Raw genomic sequence first — 15,355 nt, 5'->3', positions numbered from 1 at the left:
CCTTTAGGGCCCACAGGAAGCCATGCCCTTACCAGGAGTAAGGACGAGACCCTCCTCCAGGGACCACAGTGGTTCTGGGCTCCTGGGTGTCCTCCAACCACTAGGAGAGGCAGTGTGAGCAGGGCCATGGAGAGGAAAGGGGAGAGTGAGGTCTCCTTTCCCACCTCTGATTTTAGACAAGCCCAAGAATTATTTGGCTGCTTGGACTTCGCTGAGCTTTTTCCACCTGGGGAATGAGGGTGATCGGGGGACCCCAGAGGCAGCCCTGCAGGGACGAGGCCCGGCCCCGAGGCTGAGAGGTGGGATGCAGGGCCTTCCCAGAACTCCACCAGCCCTCCGGGGAAAGGCCCGATTGGTAGTGTTTGCCACCTTCCAGGATATAGACACTCCCACCATGGCTGACCTCAAGCCACTGGCTTCAAACCTGTTTGAAACCTTTCATAGTAAAAGGCTGGAGGGGAAAAGACCACCCTCTGCAGAAACGTGTGTATCACTAGTTCATATACCCATTTGTACCCACCTTCCCAGGCACCATGTTCCAAAAGTGACCCCAAGAACCCAGTTCTGCAGGGAGCCTGGGAGGAGTTCCCTGGGAAGAGAGCACAGCAAACCTGAGTCCCCACCTTGCCCAAAGCACTTCCCTCCCAGGCTGGTTCTGACTCACAGGTCACTGGAAGGGCATAGCCAGGGGTAGGCACGGTCCCCACACACCCAGGGAGAGGTCCTGGTACTGCGCTAGAGTCTCCACCCCGCCAGTGGCTGCATGTTTCCCCATGGGTCTCTCCCTGGCCCACAGCGAGTCTGGCCGGTCCGCATCCCCTGCCCAGACCCCTCCCGCCCCCCGAGCCCTGGGAGCCATCCGCTGGTGTGGCACAGATGGAAGAGATCCCAGCCCCCTCAGTACAGAGGAGCAAACTGAGGCACAGAGATGTTAAGTCAGAGCCCAGGCGGCACAGCCCAGATGCAGAGTAGCAGGGACCTGTACCCACACCTGCTCCCTTCTCACAAACACTCAGCCCCACGCCCAAGGGCAGTGCAGCATCCCGGGCAGCAGGACAGGCCACACAAACCCCATCTGGGCAGCCAGACCTGGAGGCTGAGAGCAGGGAGGGGGGCCACGCCTCAGCACCCCCTTGAGTGTCTATGGGCCTCATGGGGTACAGGTTGGCCCAGGCCAACCTGCTCCCCCACCTGCAAGCAGACCCTCATGGCCTCCCCTGCAGCCTGGGTGTTCCACTCAATGACATCACCCCAGGAAGATGCAAAGAGGCCCCGAGGCCTCATTAGAGTAATTTTCTCTCCAATTAGCTAAGTAATATGTTCTGAGAGATCTGAGCAGCTCCGCCTTGTCAGGGGTCCCGAATAGGAATCTCATGGGCCAAGCTCAGAGGGTCTGCAGGACCTGGAGACTAGATTCCAGAGGACCTCCACGGCTGGGAGTGTGGGGCAGGGCAGGGGGTTGGGGGGGTGCAGGTGCTGGGAGGGAAGCACCCCAGCCCATTTTCTTCATCTGTAAAATGGGGTAGGTACCTTTCCTTCTTAATTCTCAGAAGCTGGCGGCACAAAATCAGAATAGGTTAGAACATCCCCCAACACAGGGGACTGTGAGGTGGGATCAAAAACCCCTGGCCACCATGGCACTGTCCCCTGCACTGCTCCAGAGACCAGCAGCAGTGTGCATGGCCAGGGTGCCTCCAGGTCTCCACAGCCCTGTTGCCAGCAAGCTTTCGCCTCTACACCAGGGCCCCCCTGTCCAGGCCCCTGCAAGACGCTTAGCAGTGTCCCTTGCTCCACCGTGAGAGGTCTGTAGCAAGGCCCCCACCCAAATGTGATAACCATCTTTTTTTTTAAGATTTTATTTATTTATTAATGAGAGACACAGAGAGAGAGAAGGCAGAGACATAGGCAGAGGGAGAAGCAGGCTCCATGCAGGGAGCCCGATGTGGGACTTGATCCAGGACCCCGGGATCACTCCCTGAGCCAAAGGCAGACACTCAACCGCTGAGCCACCCAGGCATCTCATGTGATAACCATCTTATCTCCAAGCACTGTCAACCATCCCTGCAGGAAAACTGCCTCCCCTTCCCCCACCCAGCTGAGAAGCAATGATCCAGAGCTAGACTGTCCTCTTTACTGTGTCTGACTCCTGCAGTCTGGGGTAACTCCAACACAGCTCTGGTCCAACTTGGCTCCTTACAACCTTGTCCAGCATTGTGCTGACACTTAGCAAGGGCTTGGCAAGGAAGGGAGGGAGGGAGGGAGGGAGGAACAGAGGAGAAGGCGGGGGGGGGGGGGGGGGGGACGGGAGGGCCTCTGCTGTGAGCAGGAGCAGCAAGCCTCAGGCTGACTGGGCAGAGAGCTCCCCTGGGTGGGTGGAGGGCACTCCAGATGCCAGGTGCTAGCCGAGCACTGAAGGTGGCCACTTCCAGACAGGATTCTAGGACTCCATCAGCCACCAAACGGGTGCAAGGTGCACAGGCCCCATCCCAGCAGGACCCAAGGGCCTCCTGAGCTCAAGGAGGACAACCACTCACCACGGTCCCCCCACCCCAAGCTTCCCAGTGCTCAGTGGTTGAGCATCTGCCTTGGGCTCAGAGTGTGATCCCAGGGTCCTGGGATCGAGCCCTGCACCAGGCTCCCCACAGGAAGCCTGCTTCCCCCTCTGCCTCTCTGTGTCTCTCATGAATAAATAAATATTAAAAAAAAAAAAGAATACAAACGTACAGAATCAAAACCAGGTATGAAAGTGGATGTTGATTCAGAGTGAGAAAAAAATTAAGACAACTTCCAAGTTTTAAAAATCTGAGCAGCACCACAAACATACACAATGTGGGGGGGGGGGCATATGTGCATTAATCAGCCACCTGGTCCACCTCTATGATACTTTTTCCTGCATTTCTGGGCCACATACTTTGAGTCATCCCAGTGCATGACAGTTTTACATCATGTTTCACACAAGGAACAGAAACAGGCACATAGCTGTCTTCCTTATAGCACGGCTGGTTGCAACTTGCTTTTTCTCATTTACGGTTAGGATGCAGGATGCAGCCCCCAGCCCGGGCTCCAGGCTCACGCTGTTTGATGCACAGCCTGTTCCTGGGCTTACCCAGCAGGATGTGCAATCAACTCTACTTGAGAAGAGTCCCACGTTTTGTGAGGTTCACACGTGTAATTGTGTTCAATGCATTCTCGACAGCATCTCCCTTCTGACCAGGTGTGGCTGCGCACCGAGCACCCTGCAGACACCTGCATGCATCCACCAGCTGTGCAGGAGGGCTCGGCTCATGGGTCTTATCTCATTCCCTCCGCCACCCACGTACTTGCAGCTTGTGGTGTGTGTGCCGTCCCATATCCACCCTTGCCCTGTACCTCCAGGTCATGATGCCAAAGAGGTGTCCTGGACCTGAATCTTCACTTATAAGGGTGACTGAATGATGACACAGAGGCCAAAGCCACTGAAAGATACACTCGGCTGCACTCACAGAAACCTAGACCAGAGAGGTCCGCAGCCCCTGAGCACCACTGCAGCAGGAGCATCAGGTTTGGGGCGAGGGAAGGCCTTCCTGGCCTCCACTGGGGTTTTTTCCATGGGAACCAATGGCAGGGCAGGGAAATTGCTTCGGAGTGACTCGATTAAGTACTTCCAGCAGGCTTTGGGCATGGGGCGGTCCCCATTTACCTGGTACCTGGCCCCCAGGTGACACTGACTTGGGAAATGTCAGCTTGGTGTGTGCAGGATGGATTAGGAGGTGGGTCAGAGAATGGGCTCTGGATCATGGGCCGAGGGGACACAGACAACCTCGGCCTCTAGTTTTCCCATGTGACGACTGGATGCCAAGTGGACAAATACCAAATGAAGGAAAACAGAATGGGGGATGAGGAGGGGCTGATGTGGGAGGAGGGGAGCCTGGGGTCCTCACTCCTCTGGCTCCTCCCTTCTCAGGAGGAACTGTGCTCCCCTTCCCAGGCCTCAGACTCTCAGGCACCCAGGAAGGTCCACACACTCACGTGTTGAAAGTCTCGACTCCCGTGACTGGCTCCGTAGACAGAGAAGCATTCAGTAAGACACATTTTCTGCTTGAGCTGCTTAGCAAGAGAAGGGAACACGGTATCTGATAAAGGCTGTCTACCAAAAAACCTAGAGCAGCAATCCAAGTTCCTGGGGAAATGGTGAAAGCTCTCCCTTTCCGACTGGCAAGGGGACAGAGATGCCCATCAGCGCAGAGGCTCTTGCAGGGTCAGCCTAGAGGTGGCAGACGATGCAGCCAAACAAAACTGTCTTTATTCTCCGACGGCACGGCTGTGTGTGCAGGAGGCCCTGAGGAGTCTACAGAGAAACAATGATAATTAATAGTGGGCTTAGCAAAGTTGTTAGATCTAAAATCGAGGTGCAGGATTCAACTTTATTTCTATATGTTAGCAACAATGTTTGAAAAATAAAATTTCATAAACAGACATTATAACAGCATCAAAAATATCAATCAAAAATCTAGAAATAAGGGATCCCTGGGTGGCGCAGCGGTTTGGCGCCTGCCTTTGGCCCAGGGCGCGATTCTGGAGACCCCGGATCGAATCCTATGTCAGGCTCCCGGTGCATGGAGCCTGCTTCTCCCTCTGCCTATATCTCTGCCTCTTTCTCTCTCTCTGTGTGACTATCATAAAAAATAAATAAAAATTAAAAAAAATCTAGAAATAATGTACAAGATGGCCTTCAGGAAAATTATAAACCGTTATCAGAGATATTAAAGAAGATCTAAATAGGGACACCTGGGTGGCTCCGTGGTTGAGCGTCTGCCTTTGGCTCAGGGTGTGATCCTAGGGTCCCAGAATCAAGTCCCGCATCAGGCTCCCCTCATGGAGCCTGCTTCTTCTCCCTCTGCCTGTGTCTCTGCCTCTCTCTGTGTCTCTCATAAATAAATAAATAAAATCTTTTTTTAAAAAAAAGATCTAAATAAACAGAGATGCCGTGTCTGTGGAGTAGAAGAATCATTCCTGCTGCTCCCAGATTCATTAATTCGCTCCAAATTAACTTATAGAACCAAAGAAATTTCCATCCAGATCCCAACTAAGTTTTTGTGAAACTTAAAATACTGATTCTAAAATCTATATGGAGGGGCAGCCCAGGCGGCTCGCAGTTTAGTGCCACCTTCGGCCCAGGTCGTGGTCCTGGAGACCCGGGATTGAGTCCCACATCAGGCTCCCTGCATGGAGCCTGCTTCTCCCTCTGCCTGTGTCTTTACCTCTCTCTGTGTGTGTGTCTCGTGTCTCATGAATAAATAAATGAAATTTTTAAAAAATAAAAATAAAATAAAATATATATGGAAATACAAATTCAATTCAACAAACATTTACAGCTCCTGGTTCTTGGGGATACATCAGAGAACAAAATCGGCAAAGATCCCACCTTGTGCAGCTTTCCCTCCAGTAGGAGACACAAAAGGAACATGCTAACAGTAAGCAGCTTACCCAGTGTGGCACAGGGTGGTAGAAACTTTGGGGAAAGTGAAGAGCAGGGTAGGGTGAGGGGCAGGTGGGTGGGTGGGGAGCAGTTTGCAGAGCTGGCAGGTGGCCAAAGGGGGCTCCTTGGTGACATTTGCAAGACACAAGAACAGCTCAAACATAAAGTGAAAGGTGGGAGGATGTGCACTTGCAGATGCCAGGGCACATCACAAGCCCTCGAACCCTCAAACCCTCTTAATCAAGACAGTGTGGGGTTGCTGCAGGGAAGACTAACAAACAAGCAGGGCAGAATGAGGAGCCCAGAAACGGACCATTGTCTACATGGATACCCGATTTAAGGCTATGGCCGTACAGCCCGGCCGTGGAGAAAGAACAGGCATCTCAATTAACGGCGCTGGGACAACATGCTACTTGTGTGAGGGGAAGCGAGAAATTATACTCCTACCTAAAACCATCCTGAAAAGTCGATTCCTGCTGGATTAAAGATTCAGCCATAAAAGGCAGAGCGTTTAGAAGATAACATACAAAAAAAAAAAAAGAAGATAACATACAAGAATGTATTCATGATTTTGAAGTAGGAAAGGATTTCGTAAGACACAAAAAACACTGACAAAGGAAACTATTGATAATTTCAAATATATTAACTGTGTATCAAAATGTGCCATTGAAGGAGTAGAATGGAGCTGTGGGGCAGGAGAAGACCTTGAAACACATTGAGCTGATGAGACATGTGTGTCTACAATATACAAAGAGCTTCAATAAATCAATGGGAAAAGGCAAAAGCACTAGGAGAAAAATAAGCAAGGGACCCTGGGCAGGAACTTCCCAAAGAGGAAATCCAAATGGCTGACCCGGAGGAGCAAGCATGCACCTGCATCAAGGAGGGAAATGCAAGCTGAGTTTGTGCTGAGAGGCTGGGGCTGAACCGCTGGGTGGGCACAGCCTGAGGGCATCAGGGGCTGGCAGCAAGTTGGGTCAGCAGTTGTACCCACTTTACTGGTGGGCACACGGATGCCTCTGACCTCCTTGGCAGACATGGTTGACTCATCTACTGAAACTGAAGTCGTGCAAACTTTATGACCCAGCAATTCCACTCCTACATAAATATTCCGTAGAAGTGCAAGCTTATATACATCTCTTCTAGCAGCAATGTTGGCAATGGCCAGAGGTCAGGAGAAGGCCACCAGATGGGACGTGTGGGATATTCCTGCAACAGAATAATATACGAAAGACCAGAGGGTCCAGGAATGGGAGCTACTCAGAACGTGGATGAGTCCCACTGTGACTCTGATGGAGGGGACAAGGCACCAGAAACACACACAGTGCAATTCGATTTGTACACAGTGCAAGCCAAGCCTCGTTGTTTAGGGCTGCTGTGTCAATGTCGTGAGACCACGAGGAAGGCCAGGGAACGGTCACAGCAAAAAGTAGAGTAGCGACTGCTGACTATCTCAGAGGGGAAGGCAGGGCTTTGGGTGGGGAGGGGTCTCAGGGGCCAGCGTTGTCGTGCAGCTGACCCAGGCTAGAGTTAGGGTGGTACCTGCCCTGGAAGGTATGATCACCATTGCCCCTGCTCCCATCATGGGGCCCTCAGAGCAGTCCCAGCAGCCAGGTGGCTCTACTTGGAGACAGAGCCCTGACACCCTTCCACTGCCTGGTCTGGGATCCACACTGAGGGAGGCCAAGGGGCTCCGTCTTGAGACACCATCACCGTCAATACCAACTGGTAACCACTTACAATAACTTGCCTTTTTCCTGAATACTTGCCTTGAAATAGGAGCTCTGTGAGGGCAGAGACTAGTGGTTTGTTCACGCTGTGTCCCCGGCTCCTAAAGCAATGCCTGACATGCCTTGAGGGCTCAGCAAAATCTGCTTAGGGAATGAGTGAGCCTCTGGTTTACGGCAAATACCATAGACACCAGCCTAGAAATGGGGCGGGGCAGGGCAGGACAAGGTCAAAGACAATCACCATCCTCATGCCTTGGGTAAGATCAGTCGATGTGGGTTCAGATCTTGCCTCTGCACACTTATAGCTGGGTAATCTCCAGCAAATGACCCCCCTCTCTAAACTTTCATCTACTCACTTATGAACTGGGGGTGCAGTCCCTGCCCCACAGGATGCTTCCCAGCAGAATGCCGGACACCCACCCCTCCCCCGCCACCCATGGCGATCCTCACTGCCTCCCAGGAGGAGGAGCAGGAGGCCAGCCATCCTATCCTCATTCAGGAAATTGCAGCTTGGTCCCAGGAAGTGGTGTGAGCTTCCTGGGATCACATACAGGTCCCTCCCATCATCAGTGAGACAAAACCCCTTCCCCAAATTCCATAACTCATCGAGAAGAGGGCCTTGGACCTGGGCTGCTCAGTAAAGCACCTGGGGACCCAGTGGCAGCATCCTGGCAGTGAGCACAGGCTCAGCCACAGACCTGGCAGCACGGTGGGCCCGGGTGAGGGGCTAGTCCCAGAGCCGCTTCAGCAGCTGCACCCGGCATCGCAAAGCCAGAGTCGCACAAAAGTACCTACCTGCGTGTCTCCCTGGGGGAGGCAGGAGCACGGAGGAGGATGAACTCTTATAAAAACGTCAATTTTTTTTAAAGCATGTTTTCAGTGATTACTGTTCTGAGCCAAGTTTCAGCCTGGTGGGAGTTTCATGTCAGAATTACTAAGTGGGCGTTTAGAGCAGACAAGTTAATTGTCCTTGTGCAGGGTGAGCAGCTGAGCGATGATGTGGGGACCCAGATGGAGTACTTCCTGGCTCAGCCAGCTCGGGATGCTTCAGGGAGGGCAAAGGGCATTGGAGCAGGGGCCCCAGGGGGGACCCCAGGCAGGAGTCCCCACATGTCCTCCACAGCGACACCCTGGGGAAAGGCTCTTCAGGCCGGCCCCCATCCCTTTGGGACCATGATGCCTGAACAGGCAAGACTGGGGGCAGGGAGAGCCTGGAAAAGGAGGCTTAGAGCTGCCTCCTCACATCCAACCCTCAACCCCAGCCTCCATCAGCCAACAGATCCCATTTCAATTTCTTATAGGCCTATTCTGGATCCGAAGTGAGTATGAGATACTTACCATCTATTCCTTTTTCCCATCGTCGCCAAGGACTTTATGGCACCTAGTTTTTGAGAAAAGACAGCATATTCTATGGCCGGGCTGGAAACAAGGGAGAAATTCATCAATCATCCTTCCATCTAGCCATCCATCATCTGTCCTTCCATCTATTCATATCCCTTCATCCATCCATCCATCATCCACCATCTCCCCACACTTCCATCCATCCATCCTTTCCACAAACTTTCACTGAGTACCAACTCTGAGCAACAAGAGACAGGGATGCAGGAAACACAGTTCCTACTCAGAGAGCACATGGTCCAGAGGGCAGAGGACATGGACACAAGCATTAGACGAAGATGCAGACAGCAGCCAGTCTGTGGTCCACTTCATGGAGGAACAACTGGGGGCATTGGTCTGGGAAAGAGAAGAATTAGGGAATTGGAAGTTGTTGCCAGCAATGTTGGAGGCCCACGACAACCAATGGCAGGGGAGAGGGAGGACGAGGGGTGGGATGATGAGCACTAAACATGTGCTGGCGTCAGTGGTTGGTAAGAGCATGTGGTAAGTCCTAGCAGTTGAAGTTGTTGAGGCAGGGCATGGGGGACCTCAGATGGACAGAGACGAGGTGGTGACCACCTGAGTGGGTGCCTGAGAGCATTTAGGGAAGAGGGAGAACTACCGGCCACAGTTCACAGCACCTGGTGTGTGGCCATGACTGTGGGTGGCTGGCCTAGGCTGGAGGTCCAGATCATCATTAGAGGAGAGCAGGCCAGGGTTGTGGAGGGATCACCCCCCTGGAGGTGAAAATCACCACGACCATAAGGGGAGGAGTGTTAGAGCGATGCTGTTTTTGAAGGACTGGCAAGCACCTGTTTTTGGTTAGAGGAAGGTCAAGGCCATGTTCAGACAGAGGGTTTAGGAAGAGGGGATGTTGCTCATGGCTGGTGATCAGTTCAAGAGGGCACTGGGGTAGGTTTGGGGGTTAGGGAGTGGTGGGAAAAGGGGTCAGAGAAGGGGTTATACAGAGCTATAGGACAAGAGTGGCCTGGGGTCTTAAACTTGACAAACAGAGGGAGAAGGAGCATAGTCACATTAGTCTTAGGGTCTGCAGTAGCAGATGGTGGCGGGAAACAGTGAAGGTCATGGATTTTGCCCAGAAACATCACTCACTCCTGCTGGGAGCCAGCAGAGGGTGACCTTACCACAGGACCCCTCTGGAATCCTGCAATTTGTTTTTCTCAGAGACACGTCCTACAAGCAAGCTCCCCCTGCTTTAGCAGGTGGCACATTGAGCCTGGATGTGACTTCTTCTTGCAACACTGGAAAGCCCTGCTGTCCAACCTCCTGAAAGCTGAGGGCTCTTGCTCTACGCTCCCTGGTAACATGTCTCTGTGTACACATACACACACACACACACACACCTTCACCCTCATCCCAGGCAGGCAGGGGCCTCTACTCTATGTGGAGTCTTCAGCAAGGGCTGGGAGTAGCAGGGCCAGGTGGGGTGCAGTGAACTGAGTCAAGGAGAAAGAAGAAGTTGGAAGTTGCTAAAAACAAGGTCCAGCCCTGAAGGCTAAACACAGGAGATGAGGGACCCTGCTGTGTGCCAGGCCCTGCGCAGAGTGCATTCACTCATCAAAACAGAGATTTCTTATTTTAATACATATCATGCATGCAGAGGAATATTAAAAATGTGTCTGCACAGCTTGAAGAACAATGACAGGATGTGGTACACCTGTACACACCCTAGCCAGTTTAAGGGGCACAACACAGACAGCATGTGAAGGGAAGCTCTGCCTCCACCTCCATCACACTCTCCTGTCCCCCAGCCCAGGTTTCATCAACTATTTATGTATCTCTATGTCAGATATCACTTCGCTCTGGAGCATGGACAGCATGTGCCAATGGGTCTTGTAAGAAGAGAGTGATTTTGCCACTGTTAGATGAAGGTTTGTAGAGGGCTTTAGCTCTAATGTGGCTTCTCTCTCCCTGTGAGTTTTAAGAGCTCTATCTGGAGACACCGGGGAGAAAGAGGGAAATAGCATTTGTCCTTACAGGAGCACCTGTAGGCTCTGTTAAGGACCAGGTATCAGATGACCAACAGGAACCAGATCCTCAAGGATGTGCCATCTGGAATGTCTCTACCTAAGCCCACCAAAAGCTACCCACAGCCTCAGGAGCATAAGGACACACTTATGTGGGGTGAAATGGATTACCTCTGTGTCCCAGCTATCAGGACACAGGCAGAAAAGCAGGGACTGGAGAATACATGGTGGAGACAAGTCCACCTGAGAATTTGGGCTGGCCCACATGGGCAGTCCATCAATAGATTTAAACCTAGGGAGGAATGATAATGACAGCATTTGACCTATCTCTTGAGTCATGCTGCTCCAATGGGACCTCTGCATCTGGTCATCCCTCCCCCCATCATCTTCTTGGGGCGCTCCTTCCCATCCCTCCCACATACACCCTGCACTGGGCCTCATATCCTTATCTTCCTCTTCTTGCTTTATTTTCTTACTTCAGTGGAACATTTGCATGCCTGGAATATCTTTATTTTTTTTAATTTTTATTTATTTATGATAGTCACACAGTGAGAGAGAGAGAGAGGCAGAGACACAGGCAGAGGGAGAAGCAGGCTCCATGCACTGGGAGCCTGACGTGGGATTCGATCCCTGGTCTCCAGGATCGCGCCCTGGGCCAAAGGCAAGCGCCAAACCGCTGCGCCACCCAGGGATCCCCTGGAATATCTTTATTAAGAGAGTCTCATTGGGTACTTGCATAAGTGGTAGTTTGGCTGGGTATAGAATTCTAGGTCAAAGGTCATTATCCTTCCACATTTCGAGGTCTCACTGTGTTACTATTATAACATTTGAAACATCTGAAGATATTTTATGCCGTTTGCCAATTTTTCTCCTCAAATGCTTATAAAATCTTATTTCTGCCTCCTGTGTCCTGAAATACCACACCAATCTGCCTCAGTGTGGGTCTATTTTTATTCACTGTGTCACTTGACAGGTCCTTTCAATCTGGCAACTTTTGTCCTTTAGATCCAGAAATTTGAGTTATTTCTGTGATAGTTCTATTGCACTTCATTTTCTAGTCCTTTCTTTCTGAAACTCCTGTTAGTCAAGAAATGGGTATCCTGAATTGGAAATCTAGTTTTTTTCTTGTTGATTCTTTTCCTATCTGTCATCTCTTCATTGCTTCAATCAGCTTGTTATCAGGTATTTCCCCAATATTATTTTCCTATATTCTACTTGGGTTTTCATATCTGCTACCATGTTTGTAGTTTCCAATAGCTCCTTTTTGTTCTCTGAATTGCATGTATTTTTCTCCTATAATATCAATATACTATATGTAAGTCTATACTTATGTGTGTACATGCGTGTGTATGTCCCATGGATCTAACACCTTCTCTTATCTCTATGAAGATAATAAGGGTCATTCTCCCCCTTTTCTTATCCCTGTGTGGTTTTTGTTTTTCTTCTGGTTGCCTTTTGGTTGTTATTGCCTATTTGTTTTGGTTTCTCTGTCTCTGTCTCTGTCTTTGTCTCTCTCTCTCTTCCACATTAGGAAATGTGCTTGGATTTTTAAGAATCCTTAGCTGACTGTTCATGATAAGAAACAGGGATTTAAAAAGTTGATTGGAAGCCCTGCACACTTGCATGGTGTTTGTTGTCATGGGGTCTCACTGTAGAGTGATCTTGGTAGGCCCTTGTTGGGTTACTCCTACTGTCAACGTCATGGTTCTTTCCTACTGAGATGGTCTAATTCAATGGAAACATTTCTCTAATCTCTCATCTGGAAGCTGAGGACCCAGCTGTCAGGGTTCTGAGAGTTGAACAGGGAAAGAAGACAGGGTGTCTCTACAGTTATCGTTCGGGATGACCAATCCCCGGTGTGAGTGTGTTCGCATGCATGTGTTTTATCTTAAGGTAAACTTTACACATAATGAAATCACAGATCTTAAACATACAGTATAATGACTTTTCACAAATATATACACCCCTCTAACCAATATTTCAATCAAAATATCAAACATTTTCTTCCCTCCAAGAAGTTCTCTCATACTTCCTTCCAGTTAATCACCAACTCCTCCACCACCACCCCACCACTGTAGGCAACTAATGTTCTGATACCTAAGTAACAGAGATTATTTTTGCCTGCTTTTAGACTTTAGAAAATGCAGACATATGCACAGTTCTCTTTTGTTTCTGATTTACTGAACTCCTCATGGTGATAAGACTTGTCCACACTGTGTATAGCAGTTCATTTGTGTTTTTTTTCTTTTTGCTAAGTAGCATTCCTTTGTATGCATATACCACAATTTGTTACCCTTTTTCCTGCTGATGGGCAGCTGAGTTGTTTAAAATCTTTGTCTATTGTGAATAAAGCTGCCAAAAACATTCTCATACAGTCTTTTTATAGAGGCATGTTTTAATTCATCTTGAGCAACCTAGCAGTAAAATCACAGGGTTTGAAAGAAGATGTCCACCACCTCCCATTCTGACCTTGGTCTATACTTTCTAACTGATATGTTCTTTCCAGCTCAGCACTTAACTCAGGCAGAAGACCCAGGGGGCAAAACATCCTCAGTGGGAACCAGAACTAGCCCTCAAGCAATATCAGCTGCCCTGAGCCAGAAAGATGCCCCCACCCCCACCACCATTGACCCCAAGACAATGATCAACCTGACCTTCACTGCCCATCTGCAGGGACTTCCCAAACCTTGATCCCACGTTTCCTTCATATAAACCTGGTAATATTTTCCACTTTGGAGACAGTCTAAGATGTTAGTCTGCTCTCTTCTGGGTGTTGGCCTCACTGAAATAAATTCCTTTTCTCTTTCACCACTGCTCATCTCTCTGCCTGCGGATCTCATCAGAGTGAGTGGCTGAACTCGGTCTGCTTGGGCCCCCCAGAGCCAGGTGCCTGTGTACTCCAGCTCATGCGCCCATGGCTACAGGTTCAGAGAATTGAACCTATTGGATTGGGTCATAGAATAGATGTTTCTCAAATTTTGTAAGAAACTAAGGGTTTTGTCAAGCAGGTGAGAATTTGACACTCTCATCAGCAAAGTGTGAGAGTTTTAGTGGCTTCATATTTTTCTCAACATATGACACCGAACCCAATTAATTTGGGGCTATTCTAGTGGGCATGAGGTAGTGTGCTGAATATTGGTGATCATGGTGAACACCCTTGCATTCAATTGTTAAAGTGCTCAACATTTCCCCATTGAGTATGATGTGAGTTGTACACTTCTGTAGATGCCCCTTATTCAGTTGAGAAAGTCTCCTTCTAGTGCTAGCTGGCTGAATGATTTCATCACAAATGGGTGTTGAACTTGTCAAGTGCTTCAACTACATTTGTTTGTGAATGATACATGTTCCTTCCCTTTCATTCTATTAATAAAGAGAATTACATCATTCCACTTTGAATTATGAAGCCAAACTTATGTATAGATTGTAGAATTCTATTTGCTAGTATTTTGTTATGGATTTTTGTGTCTGTGTTGATGAGGAATGTAGCTCTGGAATTCTCTTGATCAGAGGCATGCAGTAATTGTGTGACTTGGCAAGTCAAACCCCATCTTGTGGTCTTCACTTAGCAGTCTGTGAGGTAAAGACGCACAGACAAGATGATCATTCAGGACTTTTGGAGAGCTAGGATCAATTTTTGGTCTGTGAACTTTCAGCTTCATGATGCAGGAAGCTGGAAACTCACTGCCTTTGACGTCTGCAGTCTGTGGCCTCTACAGGGGCCCAAGAAGTGCCATGAATACCCTGGATTAGTTCTTCCATCAGACCGGCTGCCTGAGAGTTCCATGTGTTTAAAAACAAAAGCAAAGGGGCACCTGGGTGGCTCAGTGGTTGAGTATCTGCCTTCAGCTCAGGTCTTGATCCTGGGGTCCTGGGATGGAGTCCTGCATTGGGCTCCCTACAGGGACCCTGCTTCTCCCTCTGCCTCTCTCTCTCTCTGTGTCTTTCATGAATAAATAAATACAATCTTTAAAAGTGAATAAATAGGGCATCCCAGGTGGCTCGGAGGTTTAGCACCACCTTTAGCCCAGGGCCTGATCCTGGAGACCTGGGATCGAGTCCCACATCAGGCTCCCTGCATAGAGCCTGCTTCTCCCTCTGCCTGTGTCTCTGCACCTCTCTCTGTGTGTCTTTCATGAATAAATAAATGAATATTAAAAAATGAAATAAAAGTGAACAAATAAAAACAAAAACAAAACTTCAGCTGAGTGAATCTGCCAATCTCATTGGCTTTATTAAGCCATTCCTTAATTGGACAGCAACCCATCCAGCAAGTAGAGGGAGCTCCAAGGAGATGTACAAAAGAATCATTTATAGGAAGGGGGGTGGGGCAAGAAGTTATAAGCAAAACAAAACAAAAAAAGGATTGTTTCAGGCAAAGTCACTTTCCCTTAGGGGAAGGGCAGGGGGTCTTACCATGCAGACTTCCTTTGGAGCTTCCTTTGGAGGATGGAGATTATTTCCTTAGTACTGACCAGTTACAACTACATCTCTGGGCGAGGTTGGAACTGAAATGAGGTTAGATATTAAGCCTGATTTGGTGACTTGGCCTACCGTGACTCCATTCTTAGCCTGAGGTTTTCTTTTTAACAAATGTAGCCATATGATTGCTTCTAGACAGTAGGACATGAGCAAAAGGGACAGGCCTGGCTCTCTATCCCCTCACCTATGAGATCCTCAAGCTGTCTCTCCTTGTGCCACTGGGAAACAATCTTGGAAGGTTCATGTTGAAGATGGGTCCCCACATCACCACTCGGAGGACAACTTTCCGTTGATCTGTCGTGAACACGGAAAAGAATAAACAT

This window comes from Nyctereutes procyonoides, unplaced genomic scaffold, assembly GCF_905146905.1.
Source record: "Nyctereutes procyonoides isolate TBG_1078 unplaced genomic scaffold, NYPRO_anot_genome, whole genome shotgun sequence".
Taxonomy (NCBI): domain Eukaryota; kingdom Metazoa; phylum Chordata; class Mammalia; order Carnivora; family Canidae; genus Nyctereutes; species Nyctereutes procyonoides.
Note: the sequence above shows the minus strand (reverse complement) of the source record.